The sequence below is a fragment of the Hyla sarda genome, chromosome 6 (genome assembly GCF_029499605.1).
Source record: "Hyla sarda isolate aHylSar1 chromosome 6, aHylSar1.hap1, whole genome shotgun sequence".
NCBI lineage: Eukaryota > Metazoa > Chordata > Amphibia > Anura > Hylidae > Hyla > Hyla sarda.
In genome coordinates this window covers 271555199-271578576 of record NC_079194.1, presented here as the reverse complement: position 1 = coordinate 271578576, position 23378 = coordinate 271555199, and the positions used below count along the sequence as shown (strand labels likewise).

At 44.1% G+C, this 23378-nt stretch overlaps 1 protein-coding gene across 2 annotated transcripts in view; it reads left to right on the top strand.

Moving 5' to 3' along the window:
- The window catches only part of SLC29A2 (solute carrier family 29 member 2), an 81457-nt gene that overhangs the window by 1102 nt on the left and 56977 nt on the right, over positions 1–23378 (top strand). The gene's annotated exons all lie outside the window — the stretch shown is intronic.

The following is a 23378-nucleotide window of genomic DNA, read 5'->3' as shown; positions in this document are numbered from 1 at the left end:
TCCTCCTCCTCTGCTGGTCAGTCTTTAGGTGGTCCTCCTCCTCTGCTGGTCAGCTGTCAGTCGGGCTAATGTCCATTATGTCACAGCCTCAGGTGTAGGAGTACATGTATAGCAAAGCTTTGGGTACTTGTTATTAGTAATGGGGGCCACGAGTGCCAAAAGAACCTTAGGAGTAGGTTAGATTTACAGCCAAATTCATTTAACGCAGATGCCAGAAATGGTCCCAGCACGTAAAAGGATCCCTAGACCCCAATTTACCTGATGGAGGCCAAAAGTGTCCTTTTTGGACATAGTGGTTGGAATATTGCAGTCCTCTGCCCTATTCTATTGAGCTGGATCCCATGAAAATGTTTACTGCGCAGTTTTTATTATATATATATATATATAATTTTATTATTATTATTATTATTATATTTATTTTTTTTTGTGTGTGTGTGTGTGACTTTAACTGCCGTTCTAGTGACTGGCAACAACAGGTCCCGACAGTTCCCATTTACTATTAAGGGGGCTGTCGGCGCTGTTGTTTTTTGTTGGGAATAACGGGAGAAAAAGATGGCGCACGCAGTATAACAGATGTCACAACATTGCTGTGTCCTAGTGGCAGTGTGAAAGAAGCCTAACAATAAGAAACCAGTCTACCAAGCCACTTTATATAAAGGTATAGAGCAGAGTGTATTTTTATTTATTTTGTTATAAAGGGGTATCTTTACGGCTAGCTGATCGGTGGGGGTCTGGCTGTTGACTCGGTTGCCGAATACAAGACCAAAGTCCAAACGCCTTCCGAGTGAATGGACCGGCAGCATGCGTGTCCAGCCACCACTTCTTTATTCTCTATGGCAGGGTTTTACAATCAGTGTGTGTCCAGCTGTTGGAAAACTTAATTCCCAGCATGCCTGGAGATTTGAAACAGCTGGAGGCACATTATTTAGTCAGAGACTCTGCAGATTTTATAGAACAGGGAACCTGTGACTAGTTTCATGCTATCCGAACAATGGGCAGCATTCCTTATCTCAGTGGAATGATTATTCAGAATGGTTGTGCCTTTTTTTTTTTTTTAGAGAAATCTTAGTTTTACCTTCAGCTGGGAAACAGGGCTCCAAGTTGTTGGGGTGGTCCCTGGTCCTATGATTTACAGATCTCCCTCTGTACCTGATCAATCAAGCTGATGGGGACTGCCCAATGATTTGCAGCCCTGTTCCCTGCCATGAATTACAGCTATGAAAAGGCTCGACCAGGCAGCGTGAATAACTTATTGTGGAAAGGAGCCCGTCAAGTGTTTCATGCTTTCTGTTGTTTGCGTAGCATGAGGCTATTAAAGGAGGACTCTGTTTCTAATGCTTTATACTGGGTAAAATAGTTGTGGAGAGACTCATCTTGTTGCTAATATGATCACTATAGAGGACAGGACACTGCTACAAATGGATCTTGATAGGTTTGGGCTGGGAAGTGGCAGATGAGGTTCAACACTGATAAATGTAAGGTAATGCACATAGGGAGGAAAAATCCGGGCTGGGATTATGTATTAAATGGGAGAACACTTGGGATGACTGATGTCGAAAAGGACTTGGGAGTTTTAGTTAACAGTAAATTTAGCTGTAGTGACCAGTGTCGGGCAGCTGCTGCCAAGGCAAATAAAATCATGGGGTGCATCCATAGGGGCATATAAGCCCACGACAAGGAAATAATTCTACCGCTGTACAAATCACTAGTCAGACCACACATAGAATGTGTACAGTACTGGGCACCAGTGTACAAGAAAGATACAGTGGCGCTGGAGAGGGTTCAAAGACGGGCAACCAGGGTAATACAGGGAATGGGAGGACTACAGTACCCAGAAAGATTATCAGAATTAGGGTTATTTAGTTTAGAAAAAAGGCTTAGGGGAGACCTAATAACTATGTATAAATATATCAGGGGACAGTACATAGATCTCTCCCATGATCTATTTATACCCAGGACTGTATCTATAACAAGGGGGCATCCTCTATGTCTAGAGGAAAGAAGGTTTCTACACCAGCACAGACGGGGGTTCTTTACTGTAAGAGCAGTGAGACTGAGGAATTCTCTCCCGGAGGAGGTGGTCATGATGAACTCTGTAAAAGAGTTCAAAAGGGGTCTGGATGCATTTTTGGGGAGTAATAACATTACAGGTTATGGATACTAGATTTATATGGACAGAACGTTTATCCAGGGATTTATTCTGATGCCATATTTGGAGTCGGGATGGAATTTTTAGGGTTTTTTGCGTTCCTCTGGATCAACTCAGTAGGGACTCATTAGGGATATAGGTTGGACTTGATGGACTCAGGTCTGTTTTCCACCTTATGAACTATGTCACTATGTATTTCTTCTTAACCACAACTTACATGGGCTGTTGCTGTCTATGACATACTTTCTCCTACTGGCTCCAGTCAATCACTCTGCCCCTTACATAACTATTCATTCTCTTTCTCCGCATTTCCATGAAGGGGGCAGAGTTACCATCATTATGGGTGGAGAAAGCATTGCACATACAACAGTGTCCCGCCTCCAGTGCAGATAACAAAAATATAACCATATTAGCAACAAGATGAAGATATTCTGAACGGCTGCACAAATTTTCACCCAGTAAGAAGCGTTAGTGCAGGTGATCCTGTTTCTACTGCTTATCTAATTTTGCTGCAGACGTTCAGGAGATATTCAACTTGTTGCTAATATGGTAATTTTTTTTTATCTGTAGATGGGCTGCTGTTGTATATTTAAAGGGGTACTCCGCCCCTAGCATCTTATCCCCTATCCAAAGGATAGGGGATAAGATGTCAGATCGCCGGGGTCCCGCTGCTGGGGACCCCGGGGATCGCTGCTGCAGCACCCCGCTATCATTACTGCGCAGAGCGAGTTCGCTCTGTGCGTAATGACGGGCGATACAGGGGCCGGAGCAGCGTGACGTCATGGCTCCGCCCCTCATGACATCACGGCCCCTCCCCTTAATGCAAGTCTATGGCAGAGGGCGTGACGACCGCCATGCCCCCTTCCCATAGACTTGTATTGACGGGGGGCGGGCCGTGATGTCACGAGGGGCGGAGCTGTGACGTAACGATGCTCCGGCCCCTGTATTGCCCGTTATTACGTGCAGAGCAATCTCGCTCTGCGCAGTAATGATAGCGGGGTGCTGCAGCAGCATCCCCGGGGTCCCGCTGCTGGGACATCCACGGGGTCCCGCTGCGATCTGACATCTTATCCACTATCCTTTGGATAGGGAATAAGATGTCTAGGGGCGGAGTACCCCTTTAAGTATGGCGATAACCCTGCCTCCTTTTGCCGATTACTCTACCCCCTTCATGGAAATGCTGAGAAAAAGGGGACGAATACAGAGGGTACATTAGCAAATTTGTTTTTTTTTCTGATCTGTCAAAGACATGCCCCTTTTCCCATGCAACACAATTTGGATTACCTTAGTAAATGACACCCGTTGACCGACCCTGTTCAAAGGGAATCGCTCAGTTGCAATTCTCATATCAAACTAACACTGATAAATAGCTGTAAGACACACATTACACACACAACTATATATATATATATATATATATATATATATATATATATATATATATGTGTATATATATATATATATGTGTGTATATATATATATATGTAATATATAAAATTAGGGCTGCACGATATATTGCAATTCGCAATAGAATAGTGTACCGCATGCCAGAGGGGCCGCACGCAGGGGAGGGACAATAAGGTGAAACACGGGAGTCGTCGGCTGTGGTATGCTCAGCTCCAGTGCGGACTGGCCCATCTATTGTGTGTCTCACTGTCTCCTCCCACCACGACTGGCCGCCAGGTGATGTCTGGCATTAACTCTTTAGACGCCGTGATCAAAGTTGATTGTTTTTGGCATTTTAGATGCTGCAATCTCTGGTAGATCGGTGGAGCTGGTAGATCAGGACACCCGTGATCCCGATCAGCTGAGAGGACGAGTGGAGGATCCCTACCTTCCTCCGGCTCGTCCAATCAGAGCTCCAATATTGCTTGCAGCTGTAGTAATGGAGCACCGATAACACTGATCAATACTATGCTATAGCTTTACATTTTGGGTGTAGAGACAGACAGGTCCCGGTACCGGAGGCGGATTGTTAGTTGATCGTTAGTTGTCAGTGAGAGGAAGCGCTGTACTGGAGTTCACAGGGGGAAGGTGCCAATTAAAAAATGTGTATCATGAAAATATGTTGGGGGGGGGGGGGGGGGACTGATGCCAGCACTCATCCTTTATGATGAACAATCGTGGTGTCTTTATTGAAGATATTCACGGCTTCTCCCACTTGGTCACACCTTGTTCATCATAAAGGGTGAGTGCTGGCATCAGTCTCTCGCTCTGTCTTTAAGACAGATTTGTAAATTACTTCTATTAAAAAATCTTAATCCTTCCAATAGTTATTAGCTTCTGAAGTTTTCTGTCTAACTGCTCAATGATGATGTCACGTCCCGGGAGCTGTGCATGATGGGAGAATATCCTCATAGGAACTGCACAGCTCCCAAGACGTGAGTCATCAGAGAGCAGTTAGACAGAAAACAACAACAACTCAACTTCAGAAGCTAATAACTATTGGAAGGATTAAGATTTTTTAATAGAAGTAATTTACAAATCTGTTTAACTTTCTGGAGCCAGTTGATATATATAAAAAAAAGTTTTGGCCTGGAATGCCCCTTTAAGATCTCTCCACAGGTGTTCAATGGGATTTAGATGTGGACTCATTGCTGGCCGCTTCAGAACCCTCCATTTCTGGATGCTTTTTGACGTATGTTTGACACTGATGCTCCCTGAGCCTGCAGGACAGCTTGAACATCTTTGGAACTTGTTTGGGGCTGCTTATGCACTATCCAGACTATCCTGCGTTCACACCTTTCATCAATTTTTCTCTTCCGTCCACGCCCAGGCAGATTAGCTACAGTGCCATTGGTTGCAAACTTCTTAAAAATGTTGCGCACTGTGGACAAAGGCAAATTTCGATCTCTGGAGATGGACTTGTAACCTTGAGATGTTGATATTTTTCCACAATTTAGGTCCTCAAGTCCTCAGACAGTTCTCTTCTCCTCTTTCTGTTGTCCATGCTTAGTGTGGCACATACAGACTCACAATGCAAAGACTAAGTGAACTTCTGTCCTTTTTATCTGCTTTTAGGTGTGATTTTTATATTGCCCACACCTGTTACTTGCTCCGGGTGAATTTTAAAGGAGCATCACATGCTTGAAACAATCTTATATTTCCACAATTTTGAAAGAGTGCCAATAATTTTGTCCAGCCCATTTTTGGAGTTTGGTGACATTATGTCCAATTTGCTTTTTTTCCTCGCTTTTGGTTTAGTACCAATACACAGAAGGGGGGGGGGGGGGATTTATCATTATGTGTCTATTGTAAACACAGTTCTACCCCTTTACACTGCTTGTCTATTGTACACTCTTGCTCAGAATTTACTAAGGCTGTGCAGGCCTTTGATAAATCTTGTGGCAATATAGAAACTCCCCCCCTCGCTCTACCGTACACTCCTTCTCTACCTCACAGGAAAAGTGGACGTAGGGATTTTGTTCTATTGCTTTGAGGCCAGGATTCCATTGAGGTTTTTCGTCCATCAGCAAAAAACGCCAGAAAAAAACTGTCACAGCTCTATCCTTTGTTTTGTCAGTTTTTCTTGTGTTTTTGCTGGTGTGTGGAAACAAAAAAAAAATTTACTAAACTTTTTGTTTTCTTCGAAAATTTAGATAAGTGAATGCGGAGGACTATGTCAGATTTGGTGGATTACGACGATGAACAGCGTTTTTAAAAAAATGTCAATAAAAGGGTTAACGAGGGCTGTGGGGAGTTTTTTTAAATTTATTTTTAATTATTTTTTTGTTTTGTTTTTTAAATAACATTTTTTTTACAATTGAATTTTCAGGCATAGTAGTAGAAGGCGTCTTGTAGACAGAATCCATTACTAAGACGCGGCTTAGTGTTAGCCCCCGAAACAGCTAGCGCTAACCCCCAATTATTACCCCGGTACCGACTGCTACAGGGGTGCCAAGAAGAGCCGGTACCAACAGGCCCGGAGCATCAAAAATGGTGCTCCTGGGCCTAGGTGGTAACAGGCTGGGGTTATTTAGGCTGGGGAGGGCCAGTATCAATGGTCCTCACCCACCGTAACATCAGCCTGTTGCTGCTTGGTTGATATCTGGCTGATACTGAAAAAATGAGGGAACCACGCACTTTTTTTATTTATTTATTTTTATTTATAAAAAAAATGCATAGGGTTCCCCCTATTTTCAGTATAAGCCAGATACCAACCAAGCAGCAACAGCCTGACGTTACGGTGGGTGAGGACCATTGTTACTGGCCCTCCCCAGCCTGAATAAAGCCAGCCTGTTACCGCCTAGGCCCAGGAGCGCCATTTTTTACGCCACGGGCCTGTTGGTACCGTCTCTTCCCAGCACCCCTGTGGCGGTTGGTACCGGGGGGGGTAATTGGGGGTTAGCGCTAGCTGATTTTGGGGCTAACACTAAGCCCTGGCTTAGTAATGGATTCCGAAGATGGCTTCCACTACTAAGTATGAAAATTCAATTATAAAAAACACGACACAGTAATAAAAAAAATTTTAATCAAAAAAATCACTCCCCCACAGCCCTTGTTAACCATTTTATTGAAATAAATAAAAAAAAACGCTGGTCATAGTCGCAGTCCACCGAATCTGACGTAGTCCTCCACATTCACATATCTGAAATGAGAAGAAAAGAAAAACAAGAAATATGGGTTAGTACTTTTTTTGCGCTCTCCCCTGGGAAGAGCGCACATAATGCAGCGTGTTCCTAAACAGTGAGCTTCAAATTGTTGCTAAAGTACAACTCCCATCATAGGGGGCAGTAGTTAAGCAACAGCTGGAGTCTCCCTGTTTGGGAACAGACTGCTCTGTTCCCATTATGCAAAACACATAATGTGAACAGAGATCTGTCCCTCTGCCCTTGGACTACTACTCCATCATGGGACAGTCTGTCACATGATGGGAGTAGTTGTAGTACCGCAACGCTGCTGAGGGATGGCACTTTCACATCGCCCGGCTGCAGGACTTTTAGGACTACTATTCCCCCAGAATGGACAAACTCTGTCCATGATGGGAGTTGTAGTCCAGGGGCTGAGGTGCAGATCGCATCGGGTCATTCTGCAGAGACCCGCTGCGATCCGCATTTGTTAGGAAGCCGGGCGGTACATGCGTCTACATCGCTCTGCCCGCGTCTTCTATATCCACTGTCATAATTATTAATCCCCGCCTGGAAAGGGGAGCTCTGGTTGGTCAATAGCTATTCTCCAATCAGAGCTCTCCTCTCCCGGCGGGGATTATGAATTATGGCAGTGTATATAGAAGCTGCAGGCAGCGCGATGTAGACGCATGTACCGCCTGGCTTGCTAAATTAAATGCTGATCGCAGCAGATCATTCTCTGGAGATCCGCTGCGATCCGCATTCACTAACTATACAAAGCGGCGGTACATGTGTCTACACTGCAGCTTCTATATACAGCTGTCATAATTCATAATCGCCGCCGCCGGAACACGGGAGCTCTGATTGGAGAACAGCTATTGACCAATCAGAGCTCCCCTCTCCCGGCGGCGGCGATTATGACAGTGTATATAGAAGCCGCAATGTAGACGCATGTACCGCCGCTTTGTATAGTTAAATGCGGATCGCAGCGGATCTCCAGAGAATGATCTGCTGCGATCCGCATTTATTAAGCAGTACATGTGTCTACATTGCTGCTCTCCAATCAGAGCTCCTGTGTTCCGGCGGTGGCGATTATGAATTATGACAGCTGTATATAGAAGCCGCAATATAGACGCATGTACCGCTGCTTTGTATAGTTAAATGCGGATCGCAGCGGATCTCCAGAGAATGATCTGCTGCGAGCCGCATTTGTGAGGAAGCCAGGCGATACATACGTCTACATTGGGCTGCCCGCAGCTTCTATATACACTGTCATAATTCATAATCCCTGCTGGGAGAGGAGAGCTCTGATTGGAGAATAGCTATTGACCAACCAGAGCTCCCCTCTCCCGGCGGGGATTATGAATTATGACAGTGGATATAGAAGACGCGGGCAGTGCGATGTAGACGCATGTACCGCCCGGCTTCCTAACAAATGCGGATCGCAGCGGGTCTCTGCAGAATGACCCGATGCGATCTGCACCTCAGCCCCTGGACTATGACTCCCATCATGGGCAGAGTCTGTCAGTCTCCATGATGGGAATAGTAGTCCTATAAAGTCCCGCATCCGGGGGATGTGCAAGTGCCATCATGGGACAGACTCATGATAGGAGTAGTCGTCCAAGGGCAGAGGGGCAGATCACAGATCATTCTCCAGAGACCTGCTGCGATCCGCATTAAAGGAGTAGTCCAGTGGTGATTCAGTGGTGAGCAACTTATCCCCTATCCTAAGGATAGGGGATACGTTGCAGATCGCGGGGGGTCCGACCCCTGGGGCCCCCCGCGATCTCCTGTACGGAGCCCCGACAGCCCGCTGGAAGGGGGCGTGTCGACCTCCGCACGAGGCGGCGGCCGACACGCCCCCTCAATACAACTCTATGGCAGAGCCGAAGCGCTGCCTTCGGCAATCTCCGGCTCTGCCATAGAGATGTATTGAGGGGGCGTGTCGGCCGCCGCCTCGTGCGGGGGTCGACACCCGCTATCTCGGCGGAGAGCCGGGGTCCCGTACAGAGAGATCGCAGGGGGCCCCAGCGGTCGGACCCCCCGCGATCTCAAACTTATCCCCTATCCTTAGGATAGGGGATAAGTTTTTCACCACTGGACTACCCCTTTAACTATACAAGCCGGCGGTACATGCGGCTACACTGCACTGCCCACCAGCTTCTATATACAGCTCTTATAATTCATAATCCTGCCGGGAGAGGGGAACTCTGATTGGTGGATAGCTATTGACCAATCAGAGCTCCTGTATCCCGGCGGTGGGGATTAAGAATTATGACGGTGTAAACAGGAGCCGCGGGCAGCGCAGTGGAGCCGCATGTGCCGCCGGCTTTTTAAGTTAATAAATGCAGATTGCGGCGGTGTCAGGCCCAAGGCCTGATTATTAAAATCCTATATGTGTATTATAATTATAACTGTGTGATGTATTATCCAAGCCATGGGTGAGAGGTCATTCAGACTGTGTTTTTGTGTATTGCATTTTATTGGGGGGGGGGGGTCTGCCTGTTTGTTTACATCTCCTTTGAAGTCAAAGGCGTTTTTGAAGTCATGCACTCTGGTCCCATCATATAATCAAACAGATAAGGGGCCAGGAAGAGAGAAGACCCCCTGGTGGGATTAGAGGTGAGGGGGGGAATGGAGTCTCCCTTCCAAAAAGGCAGATATATAATATTTAACAATGCTAGACTCATGGTGTTCAATGCTGTGCAACAAGCTGACAAGACCATCCTAAGAACAGCACTCTCACGGACTGCTATACCATCATGCTGTAAGAACTTCATCTTTTGTTTTCTGAACTTGTCTTGCTAAACTCTTTTATACATTTTTGTAACTGTAGGTCATTTGTTCCTGTATTTTTATATATATATATATATATATATATATATATATATATATATATATATATATATATATATATATATATATATATATATATATATATAGCACTGGGATACCTTTTATCAGATTCAATGTTTAATCAATCAGCTCTGGTCTTCGATCTCTAAATATATGAGCTCACCTTTCTGAAGGAGGCTGTGGTAAAACACGTTTATCTAAAGGCTAATTTGGTGACTTGCTGGGACTAGTAGTGGATACCCAGAGGTCTGGCGGCTTTAACCCTTGCACCATCACACACTCTCTAGCGTCTTAGCTGGACCGATAGGGTGTGATCGCGACAGGCGGGTCTCCGCAGAATGACCTGCTGAGATCTGCACCTCAGCCGCTGGACTACAGCTCCCATCATGGGCAGAGTCTGTCCATGATGGGAGTAGTAGTCCTTACTGTCCCAAAATAGACACTTCGGTACGTGTCCTCCGAGGTGGTGTATATTTGCGCAAGAAAAGTGCTTTTGCGCTTTTTTTTGCGTTAAAAAAAAAAAACCGCAGTTAATAAATTTGATTCTACAGTAGAAAGAATTTTTCATGGCCATGTCTACGGTTAAGTTTACCATAAAGCACTATCAGATTTTGCGCAAGAAATGCGCAAAAAAACCTCCTGAGCAAATTTTTACGTTAAAAATACACCAAAAAAAAGCTCTATATATACAATGATAAATTCCCCCCAAAGGGAATAAACATGTGTATAGCAAAATATGTTACTGCAATCCTTTTCTGTGAGAAAGACTTCATTTTCTTGAAAAATTTCAGGGGTGTCAACATTTACGGCCATGACTGTGTTTGTGTATATAAGTATAGTCTGTGCTTCTATGTGGAAAAAAAAAATATTTTTTCTCCTGTCAAAGGGGTGTTTTTGAACTCTTAAAGTGCTGAGGGCTAAAATGCCTCCTTACTTACCTTCCCATCCATATCCCTGCTTGCATGACAGTCAGACTATTTTCACAAGGGCAATGTCTGCACAGAAAATTTCCATGCGGACATTCATCCAACAGAGTATCGGGCAGGACATGCGGGCTCTGGGACAGCTTGTGAATGCGCCATCTCCTAGATGGCAGTGCATTTCCATGCGTACTCCGTAATCGATGTTTCAGCAGCATTGATTGATATCAATGGGACTCTGTTGCTGCAGAATCTCCGTGTGGTATTCCGCACAGAAATTCCATCATGTGAACATACCCTCAGAGGTCTGCTTCCATTGCTGAGCACGGTTTCCGAATCTCACACCTGCGCATAACTTGTAGGCAAAGTGCAGATGCAAGATTTGGAAGCAAATTTCTTTCTGTAAGTTAAATGAGTACTGCAGTGTAAGACACTTTCCCCGTGTTTGATCGCAGGGGGTCAGACCCCTACGATCTCCCTCTACGGGGACCTGGCATTGCGGTGGCTGTTAGGGGTGTGAATCGCCAAGAATTTGGCGATTTGATTCGAATCGCGATATCAGTGTGGCGATTCGATATATCCCGATATATCGCGATACCGTCTAGGTGACGATACATCGCGATATATCCCGATACATCGCCCACCTGGGAGCATTCATAGATCCCAATAGACGCCGCTGTCAGCTTTGACAGCGGCGATCTAGTACTCCGGTGCTCACTTTTCTCATTTTATCCCGTCCGGGCTGCAAAATAAAAGAAAACGCACTTTATCTTACCTGCCAAACGGAGTACTCCTTTAATAGCCAGCCACGGCGATCGCCGCATGCTGGCTATTAGCGGCCGCCCCCGGCTACTGAAATCAGCCGGGGGTCGCAGAGTACGGAGCGGGCATGAGTCGGAGCCCGCTCCATACACCCAGAGCGACGCAGTGTCAGATCCGGCCTGCCCGGCTCCACAAATGTGGAACTTTTATCTCCTGATGCCCAGGACATGCTGTTCCGGGCGTCAGGAGATAAAAATTCCACATCCCTAAAAGAATCGATTCAAAAATATTTTGAATCGATTCAGTATCGGCAAATGAGAAAATCGCGATTATCACGAGAATCGATTTTTTTTCTTACATCCCTAGTGGCTGTATGTGGCTATTGCGCATTTCGTCGACCTCACTGCCATTTTCGAACCTTATAAGAATAAGGTTATGAAAAGCTATACTTACGTTCACTCTCCTCCTCCCGTACGTCGTCTTTCATTCCCCTGCTGCTCCTCTCTTCTGCCCACTTCCGAGATGAGCTGTGAGTAGGACCAACACACACAACCAATCAGAGTTCATTGGGGAGATTTGTCAATACCAGGGGGAAAGTGGTGCAGTGGCCTATAGCAACAAATCAGATTTCTTCTTTAATTTTTCAAAGGCCTTTAAATAAAAAAAAAATGTCAATCTGGATGCTATTGGCAACTGCACCACTATTACTCTACACAAGTTTTGATGAATCTCCCAACTTGTTTACAGTGTCGACCTAGTCATCCATCCTCCTACTGTTATCCCTTCCCGGGCGACTGGAAAGAGTAAAGGAAAAGGCATTCCACTTTCACGGCCTATTGTTTGAGATCTTAGAATGACAAGACTGACTGAAAGTCATGTTTAGTGGGGAGCTGGGACAAGTAGTGAGACATTTAGGGGGAGATTTATCAAAACCTGTCCAGAGGAAAAGTTGTTCATAGCAACCAATCAAATAGCTTCTTTTATGTTTTTTAGAGGCCTTTTCAAAAATGAAAGAAGTAAGCTGGGCAGGTTTTGATAAATCTCACCCTTAGATCTTACTGGGTGTCAGTTCTGAGAACCCCCCCCCCCCCCCCCCCCATGAATGAATTGGCCAGCCGGCTGGGGAGTGAAGAACATTGCTGTCCACTTTTCATGATTGTAACTCACCATTTGTGTGTCTTCAAATGGCGGTAATGAATTTAGGAGACACATGCTTCTTAATAAATCTGCAACTGTAGTGACTGGTGAAGATTTCAGCAGTGATTTATGAAAGGTCCCAAAAAGCTCCAGACTTTTGTGCAACTGAGTGTTGCACAAAATGTGCTATATATTTTAGTTTAACTCTACATATCTGTAATAAACTTTTTGAAAGTTAATAATTTTTTTTTTCTTCTTTTAAACAAAATCTGCCCAATTATGCAGGAAGGGGGAGGAGGGAAGCTGTGACCATCACCCTTTGGGGATGTTGATTCTGTGTTATCTATATCATGGTATAAGAGGAGATTGTGTTTCCTAAAGGACCAATGTCAAAGGAGTATCTGCCAGTAGACACCATATGGGATATTTACCAATACCTGTGCAGAGTAAAGGTTGCCCATAGCAACCAATCAGATTGCTTCTCACATTTTTCAAAGGCCTTGTTAAAAATGAAAGAAGCAATCTGGTTGCTATGGGCAACTGCACCGCTCTTCCTCTACACTGGTTTTGATGAATCTCCCCCATGTCCAGACGAGGAGCGAGAAACCGCTTTACAGATGGGTAACTCTTTGGAGGAGATTCTGGTTTGGATACTAAATCTTAGTTGTAGAGTAATAATATAGTACAGAGTAAAAGAAATTAACTTAAAACAGCTGGTTCCAGAAAGTTATACAGACTATTTGATCTGTTTTTCTTTATGGAACACTCATTGGGATATTTATGTGAATATGCAGAGGCCTTATATAGTTAGAAGGATTTCATCCTTCATTTTAATGAATCAAATAAAAGTTTTAGAATACTTATTCTGGCCTTCATAATCCAAAAAGATATGATGGGTGATCTGTTAAAGGAGCTGCCTGTTCTCCTTATGAAGCTGTTTTTCTTCACATACAGATCTGGCTGTTTTTCTCCATCATCTATTTATAGATACCCCTGCAATTTCCCAATCCATCACAGCTATAAATTCTAAGCTTTCCTCCCAGTGCGCATCTCCATCTATATTCTTCTTGCATTCTCTGCTCCATCTATTTACTGCATCCTCTTTGTTCAGTCCCTTTTTATAAGCATTTACTTACATACAGTGATATTTGCTATGGTAGTTGTAGTGTGTATGAAGGAAAAAATAGTTTCTATCTGAAGGTAATTTTAAAATTGTGGTAAAAAACATATCTTCTATAGGCTTCTTTATGCAGTTCTAGATGCAGGAGAGAATAATGGTCAGGCCGGTTTCACATGGGCATATTATGGATGCATTTTTGCATCTGTATTTTGACCACAAGCACCGACCTGAGCCTGACACCTGTCAATCTGGGTAATCGGACCTGCGGTCAGGCCATAATGGTGACACAAATGTGTCTGTAATATGCTTATGTAAAACCAGTCTAACATTTTGTTCCACAGCAAGGACTGTCAACATAGTGATTGTAGTGTGTAAACAGGGACTGCAGATCGGTGTAAATAAGTGTTGAAGACCTCACCATTTTTCTCACTAAATATAAATTCAAAGGTGCCGTTGACTAAAAATTTTCAACCCAATTAATCCATACATGCAAAGAAACCAAAACAAATAACCTCAGAAATGAAGTTATATGTAATAATGTAAAATTACATTGTGGTGGTGGGGTGGGGGGGGAGTATTGAAAACACGAAAAACCAAGACAACAGCTGTAATCTGTCAGTAATTAAAAAGCAACCCACCCCCTTGTCAGTTCTAATGATGTAACGGCTGGCTCAGTCACATCTGATTCCTACAAAATGGTCTCATTGCCATGGTGTCACACAAGACACATCTCATTATGGGTAAAAGCAAAGACCTTTCCAACCTAATTGTAGCAATAGCAATGGTTACAGGCTCATTTCTAAGCTTCTGAAGCTTCTAAGCTCCTCACAAGATTTCTCCAGAGAGGAGTGAAAAGAATTAAAGGAGAAACGCGGTGCTAAACTTTTAACTCTCCCTGTGCCCGGGCTGCAAAAACTAAAAAAGGCTGAGCGCACTGTCATATAAGGAGCCTGTGCACTACCTTCTCCTGCTGCCCGGGCTCCTTACATGACAGTACACTCAGCCTATCACTGGCCGAGGCGGGACATCACTGCGGCCGGCAATATGCTGACCTCATTGTGACAATACGAGCCTAAGAAGCAGGGAGCCGAGCAGCAGCGGAGGGAATGTAGAAAGGTGAGTTAAAGCTTTTTTAGTTTTTGCAGCCCGGGCGCAGCAAGTTTCCCGTCACATTGTGCAGCTTGATGTGCCTTCCACTTTGAGGTAAAAGCTCCAATAAAAAACATTTCTGGACTGCAGATCTCATAGTATTCCTTGATGCATGCCTCCTAATAAAGGTGGTAGTTATCCCACAGTATAGGAGAGTGCAGCACATTAAGCAATCCTATAGTTCTAAAACAGAGCAAAAGAAATACACTCAATATGCTTGTTGAACAAAGATATGCAAATAACCATATATATCCACTGTTTATGAAATGATCCTGTATAACTAATTCTCTGTATACTTTGGCCTCTTTATGAAAGCCGTATTATATGTAGAGGCAGGAGGGAGGAGATGCTTTCCTCACATCATCTTATGGGAGAGAACGAAAGTAAATGCTCTTTTTTTGTTGACTTAACACACAGTTATTGCAGTTTTTATCATGCAGATGTTACATGTGAGCAAATGTGGATTTATGCAGACATAAACGTAATACTCGCAGTTTCCTTATAACAGAAAAATACTTTTCTGCTGAATGTTCCCTGTGGTGAGAGAGTTTGTTTCTCAACTACACCACTATTGCACTATGTTAACCCAAGGTGGATTTGCTGTTACAGCAGAATATACACTTTAACTCATTGATGTTATTGACATGTTAGGATAGGTTCATGCTGTATGTCAGTGGTGTCTGTCCCACCGAGAAAGGGATGACAAGAACACTGTAGCGTACTGCATTGGGCCTCATTCATTCACTCAAATAGCCTCAATGTAGTCACCTAGAGACTTTGGGGCCACTGTTTGTGTACACTAGTTTAATGGGGAACAATAGTGCAGCTTACAATGTCACTGAGTCCCTTTTTAAATTACTGTGTACTAATGGAATGATACCTTAACATTGTCAGGATTTAAAAATCTACATATATGGTGGTTTTGTGGTCAGTACTTGTGAAGTACTAGAGAATTTTGGCATTTGCTGAATTTCTGCTCTGGCATATGTTCATTTCTGTTCCGAATCGGTGCATAATCCCTGAATGTGCAGGCAGACTTTTTTATGCTCCATTAACCAACTACCCGTAGGGCCTCTCAGATGGTTTTATCTTATCAGTACATTCACCATGGGTAAACCAGTACTGGCCTCATGAAAATACAGCTGTCATAAGGATCAATGATCCTTGTGAGAACCACTAGTTCCCGTGTGTGTGTGTGTGTTACCAGTAGAACAGACAGGCATTCTGAATGTTTTTTGCCTGTTTTGTATCACTATAGAAGGCATTTAACAAATGATTTAACCTCTTGGGGACGCATGCCGTAAGCATACACCCTGCATCCCTGATCCTTAAGGAATCACGGCGTACCTGTATGCCCTGAGTATTTCCGGTCCCTGCCGGGTGGGGACCGGACCAGGATGTCTGCTGAAATCATTCAGCAGGCATCCCGTGACAACGCCTAGGGGGGTCCGGAGAATATCAATTCAGATTGCAGATTTGCGGCAATTCCAGGCTGATCAGGTCTCTGATGACCCGATAGCCTGGAAAATAGGGATGATGGTGCCACCGCCTCCTATCCCCTGCCATTGGTCAGTCAGGACTGACTGACCAATGGCAGTTGGGGGCGGGGGGGTTGAAGTTGAAATCCCCACTCTACCCGCCCCTGGATGTCCGGGCAGAGAGGGGGGAAGATGGCGGCGGGGGTCAGAGTACCGGGGGACCGGCGGCACAAAGCAGCGGGAGGCGGGAGGCATCAGTGGAGATCAGTGGTAAGTGATCTTCACTGCTGCCTTCTAGAAGTTGCCAAACTACAGTGATGCCCAAGCTGTAGCCCTCAAGATTATGCAAAACTACAACTCCAAGCATGCCTGGGAGTTGTAGTTCTGTAAAATCTGGCCCTTCAGATGTTGCCAAACTACAACATCTGGAGGCACACTGGTTGGGAAACACTGAGTTAAGTAACAAACTCTGTGTTTTGCAACCAGTGTGCCTCCAGCTGTTGCAAAACTACAACCCCCCATCATGCACGGACAGCCAAAGGGCATGCTGGAAGTTGGAGTTGTATGCCTCCAGCTGTTGCATAACTGAAAGTCCCAGCATGCCCTTCTGCTGTCACTGCATCCTGAGTTGTAGTTTTTTGCAACAGCTGAGGGCACAGGTTGCGAAACACTGAGTTTACCTAACTCAGTGTTTCCCAACCAGTGTGCCTTCAGCTGTTGCAAACTACAACTCCCAGCATGCCCTTTGGCTGTCCGTACATGCTGGGGGTTGTACTTTTGCAACAGCTGGAGGCACACTGTTACTTAACTCAAAGTTTCGCAACCAAACTCTGTGTTTTGCAACCAGTATGCTTCAAGATGTTGCATAACTACAACCCCCGGCATGCACGGACAGCCAAAGGGCATGCTGGGAGTTGTAGTTTTGCAACAGCTGGAGGTTTGCACATGGGCGGCAGCTTACACTGAATTTCTCACTGCAAGTTTGAGCACTCGTAAATGCAGTCTTAGACTCAATGCATTTCCAAGTGGAATCTGCAGAAAGAATAGACTTGTCTATTCTTTTTACCGAAGCTGGAATCTGGATTTCCACGGCAGAAACGTCTGAAACGTCCGTGGAACTTCAGTCGTGTGCTCAGTGTAGCAGAATCCCATTGAAATCAATGGGACTCTGCTGCAGTGGAATTTCCTGGAGAAAAATTTCGCTCACAGCCTAAGGCTGGGTTCACACTACAGCAGGAAATTTGGCTGCATGATTCAAGTGAATGGGTTTTCCACCCCATCACGACAGCACCACTAGAGAGATGGACTCCACCTCCAGGACCAGGAAATCTAGAGTATAAAAAGGATGCACATCCCTCTCTGCCTCAGTGATTTCCTGTTCCTGCAGGAAGCCTGGAGTAGACAAGGCCTCTGATGGTGTGGATATTGTGACGGGAGTGTGTGTGTGTGTTCCGTTCTGTGCCCCCAGTTGCGGTATCCCGGCATCGCTGCCAGCCTCCCTTCTCCCTCCGCCTCCTCATCGAAGGTATGTGCATGGCCGGACTGCAGTTGCGGGTCAGGCTGCGCTTTTTACCTAGCTGGCGATGAGGAGGTCTGGAGCTCTGGCGGAGTCACGCGGAGAGCTCCATGGCTGCGGCCTTCCTGGAGGCGGGGCTACGAGGTCACATTACGTGACTGCTGGGGAGGAGAGCGGCGCACGTGACGGTGGATGTGACGTCAGATACCGCAGTACGGGCCTTTCGGGGCGGCAGTTTTAAAAGGGGTACTTTCGTTGAAAACTTTTAGATTTTTTTTTTATCAACTGGGGCCAGGAAGTTAAACAGATTTGTAAATTTACTTCTATTAAAAAATCTTAATCTTGCCAGTACTTTTTAGGGGCTGTATACTACATAGGAAATGTTTTTCTTTTTGGATTACTCATGTCATGACCACGGTGCTCTCTGCTGACCTCTGCTGTCCATTTTAGGAACTGTCCTGAGCAGGAGAAAACTCCCATAGCAAACATATGCTGCTCTGAACAGTTCCTAAAATGGACAGCAGAGGTTAGCAGAGAGCACTGTGGTCATGCCATAAGAGAAATCCAAAAAGAAAAACATTTCCTCTGTAGTATACAGCCCTTAAAAAGTACTGGAAGGATTAAGAGTTTTTTAATAGAAGTAATTTACAAATCTGTTTAACTTTCTGGCACCAGTTGATCTAAGAGAAGATAATTTTTTTTTCCCCTAGGAGTACCCGATTAACCCCTTAAGGACCCTTGACGTACACGTACATCATGACACCCTGGTACTTAAGGACCCATGACATATGCGTATGTCATGGAGAATTCCGGTCCCCGCCTGCTGAATTCACACTTGCGATTTGCGCGGTTCCGGGTCATACGGGTCTATGGTGACCCGGAATATAAGGGGGATCGCGGTTGTCCAAGACACCCACAATTCCCCTGAAGGGATAGGAGTGAAGTGGCACGGGTGCCACTCCTCCTATCCTTGTTATTGATCGTATAGACGATACGACCAATAGCCGATCGGGGCGGGGGGGGGGGGGTTAACTTTCGCTTTCTCCGTTCTGCCCACCCACAATAGGCAGGGCAGAACGGCGAAACCGAAGGGGACCGGCGACTAAGTCCATTTACCCATCCGTGGCAGTGGAGCGACGATCGGGGACGGAGATCAGTCACAGAAGAGGAATGCAATGCGGCTCCCTGAATCCTACGGAAGCCGGTGAATTGCCTAGCAACATCTGGAGGGCTACAGTCTGAGACCACTTAGTGGTCTCTAAACTCCAGATGTTGCAAAACTACATCTCCCAGCATGCCCTTCAGCGATCAGTACATGCTGGGAGTTGTAGTTTTGCAACAGCTGGAGGCACACTAGTTGGAAAATACCGAGTTAGGTAACAGAACCTAACTGAAGGTTTTCCAACCAGTGTGCCTCCAGCTGTTGCAAAAGTACAACTCCCAGCATGCACTGTCTTTCAGTACATGCTGGGAGTTGCAGTTTTGAAACAGCTGGTGGTTTGCCCCCCCGTCCCCTTCCCCCCCCCCCCCCTTACAGGGTACATTCACTCGGGCAAGTTTACAGTCAGTTTCTTGAAGTTTGAGCTGCGGCAAATGTTTCGCCGCAGCGCAAACTCCTAGTGGGAAACATGCCAGTAACATGCCAGTGTGAATGTACCCTAAAAACACTACACTAACACATAAGAAAGGGTAAAACACTACATATACACCCCCTTACACTGTCTCCCCCCCCCCCCAATAAAAACAACAACTCCCAGCATTTCTGGACAGCCACTGACTGTCCAGGCATGCTGGGAGTTTAGCAACAGCTGGAGGCACACTGTTTGGGAATCACTGGCGTAGAATACCCCTATGTCCACCCCTATGGAACCCCTAATTTAGTCCTCAAATGCGCATTAGCGCTCTCTCACTTCAGAGCCCTGTCGTATTTCAAGGAAACAGTTTAGGGCCACACATGGGGTATTTCCGTACTTGGGAGAAATTGCACTACAAATTTTGGGGGGCTTTTTCTCCTTTTACCTTTTTAAAGGAAAAGTTGGGCACTATACCAGCCTGTTAGTGTAAAAAAAAGCGGTAAAAGGAAAAAGACCCCCCAAATTTGTAACTCAATTTCTCCTGAGTACGGAAATACCCCACATGTGGGCGTAAAATGCTCTGCGGGCAAACAAAAAGGCTCAGGAGTGAGAGCGCACTATGCACATTTGAGGCCTAAATTGGGGATTTGAACAGGGGTGGCTGATTTTACAGCCGTTCTGACATAAACCCAAAAAAATAAATACCCACATGTGACCTCATTTTGGAAACTACACCCCTCACGGAACGTAACAAGGGGTATAGTGAGCTTTAACACCCCACAGGTGTTTTGAGGAATTTTCGTTAAAGTTGGATGGGAGCATGAAAAGAGAAAAAAATTTCAATAAAATGCTGGTGTTACCCTAAATTTTTCATTTTCACAAGGGAAAATAGGAAAAAAAATCCCCCAAAATTTGTAACCCCACTTCTTCTTCTCAGTAAGAACATACCCCATATGTGGATGTAAAGTGCTCTGCAGGTGAACTACAATGCTCAGACGAGAAGGAGCGCCATTGGGATTTTGAAGAGAAAATTTGTCCGGAATTGAAGGCCACGTGTGTTTACAAAGCCCCCATAGTGCCAGAACAATGGACCTCCCCAACATGTGACCCCATTTTGTAAACTAAACCCCTCATGTAATGTGATAAGGGGTACAGTGAGCATTTACACCCCACAGGTGTCTGGCAGATTTTTGGAACAGTGGTCCGTGAAAATGAAGAATGTAATTTTTAATTTGCACAGCACACTGTTCCAAAGATCTGTCAAATGCCAGTGGGGTGTAAATACTCACTGCACCCCTTATTAAATTCTGTGAGGGGTGTAGTTTCCAAAATGGGGTCACATGTAGGGGGGGGGGTCCACTGTCCTGGCACCACGGGGGCTTTGTAAATGCACATGTCCCCTGATTTCCATTCCAAACAAATTCACTCTTCAAAAGCTCGATGGCGCTCCTTCTCTTCTGAGCATTGTAGTGCGCCAGCAGAGCACTTGATGTCCAAACATGGGGTATTTCCATACTCAGAAGAAATAAGGTTACACATTTTTGGGTTCATTTTCTCCTATTACCCCTTGTAAAAATGAAAAATTTGGGGAAAAACCAGCATTTTAGTGAAAATATTTTTTTTTTCATTTACACATCCAACTTTAACAAAAAGTCATGAAATACCTGTGAGGTGTTAAGGCTCACTATACCCCTTGTTACGTTCCTTGAGGGGTGTAGTTTCGAAAATAGTATGCCATGTGTTATTTTTTCTATTTTTTATTCTTGCTGTGCTGGCACCATAGGGGCTTCCTAAATGGGACATGCCCACCAAAAACCATTTCAGCAAAATTTGCTTTCCAAAAGCCAAATGTGACGTTCTATTCTGAGCATTGTAGTGCACCCGCACTGCACTTGACGTCCACACATGGGATATTTCCATACTCAGAAGAGATGGGGTTACAAATTTTGGGTGGCATTTTCTCCCATTACCTTTTGTAAAAATGGTACATTTGGGGGAAAAACTGCACTTTAGTGAAAAAATTTTTTTTCCATTTACACATCCGAATTTAACGGAAAGTCGTCAAACACCTGTGGGGTGTTAAGGCTCACTGGACCCCTTATTACGTTTCTTGAGGGGTGTAGTTTCCAAAATGGTATGCCATGTGTTTTTTGTTTTTTTTATGCTGTTCTGGCACCAAAGGGGCTTCCTAAATGCGACATGCCCCCCAAAAACCATTTCAGCAAAATCCCATTGTCCCTCCTTTCCTTCTGAGCCCTCTACTGCACCCGCCGAATACTTGACATACACATATTATGTATTTCCTTACTCGAGAGAAATTGGGTTACAAATTTTGTGGGGCTTTTTCTCCTATTACCACTTGCAAAAATTCAAAAACTGGGTCTACAAGAACATGCCAGTGTAAAAAATTAAGATTTTGAGTTTTCTCCTTCAATTTGCTGCTATTCCTGTGAAACACCTAAAGGGTTAACAAACCTTTTGAATGTCATTTTGAATACTTTGAGGGGTGCAGTTTTTAATAATGGGGTCATATATAGGGTATTTCTAATAAGAAGGCCTTTCAAATCCACTTCAAAACTGAACTGGTCCCTGAAATTTCGATTTTGAAAATGTTGTGAAAAATTGGAAAATTGCTGCTATACTTTGAAGCCCTCTGATGTCTTCCAAAAGTAAAAACATGTCAACATTATGATGCAAATATAAAGTAGACATATTGTATTTGTGAATCAATATATATAATTTATTTGGAATATCCATTTTCCTTATAAGCAGAGAACTTCAAAGTTAAATTCAAAATTTTCAATTTTTTCATCAAATTTTTGAATTTTTCACCAAGAAATGATGCAAGTATTGACAAAATTTTACCACTAATATAAAGTAGAATATGTCACGAAAAAAAACTGTCTCGGAATCAGAATGAAAGGTAAAAGAATCCCAGAGTTATTAATGTTTAAAGTGACAGTGGTCAGATGTGCAAAAAATGGCCGTCTGGAAGCTGTAGCTGCTGGCATCCAGGAGGGAGAAGTGTGAAGGAAGATGGGGAGGTTTCTTCCAAGTGGGACCATGAGGATTCAAAGACTACTTCCACGGTACTGTCTCTAGCGGAGGGATGAGTGTCATGGCTCTTTTTTGTTCCATTTTTGTTCTTATTGTTATCTTATTTCTTAGGATACTCCTAGGAAAGGGGTTAAGAAGACTAAACATAGGGAATGCCTTATGTGTAAAGTTGCTTTAACAGCTGATTATTATAAGCCTAAATGTCCAGCATGTATTAACCCCTTAAGGACCCGGGGGTTTTCCGTTTTTGCATTTTTGTTTTTTCTTCCTTACCTTTTAAAAAAATAACTTTAAATTTTGCACCTAAAAATCCATATGATGGCTTATTTTTTGCACCACCAATTCTACTTTGTAATGACGTCAGTCATTTTACCCAAAAATCTACGGCGAAACAGGAAAAAAAATCATTGTGAGACAAAATTGGGGAAAAAAACACCATTTTGAAACTCTTCCGTTTCTACACAGTAAATTTTTCGGTAAAAATGACACCTTCTCTTTATTCTGTAGGTCCATACGATTAAAATGATACCCTACTTATATAGGTTTGATTTTGTTGTACTTCTGGAAAAAATCATAACTACATGCAGGAAAATTTATATGTTTAAAATTGTCATCTTCTGACCCCTATAACTTTTTTTATTTTTCCGCGTATGGGGCGGTTTGAGTTCTCATTTTTTGCGCCGTAATCAGAAGTTATTAGTGGTACCATTTTTGCATTGATAGGACTTAAAATTGATCGCTTTTTATTCATTTTTTCATGATATAAAAAGTGACCAAAAATGCACTATTTAGGACTTAGGAATTTTTTTGCGCATACGCTATTGACCGTGCGGTTTAATTAACAATATATTTTTTATAATTCGGACATTTCCGCACAAGGCGATACCACATATGTTTATTTTTATTTACACTGGTTTTTTTTTATGGGAAAAGGGGGGTGATTCAAACTTTTGTTAGGGAAGGGGTTAAATAATCTTTATTCACTTTTTTTTGCAATGGTATAGCTCCCATAGGAAGCTATAACACTGCACACACTGATCTTTTACATTGATCAGTGGTTTCTCATAAGAATCCACTGAGCAATGATTCTGC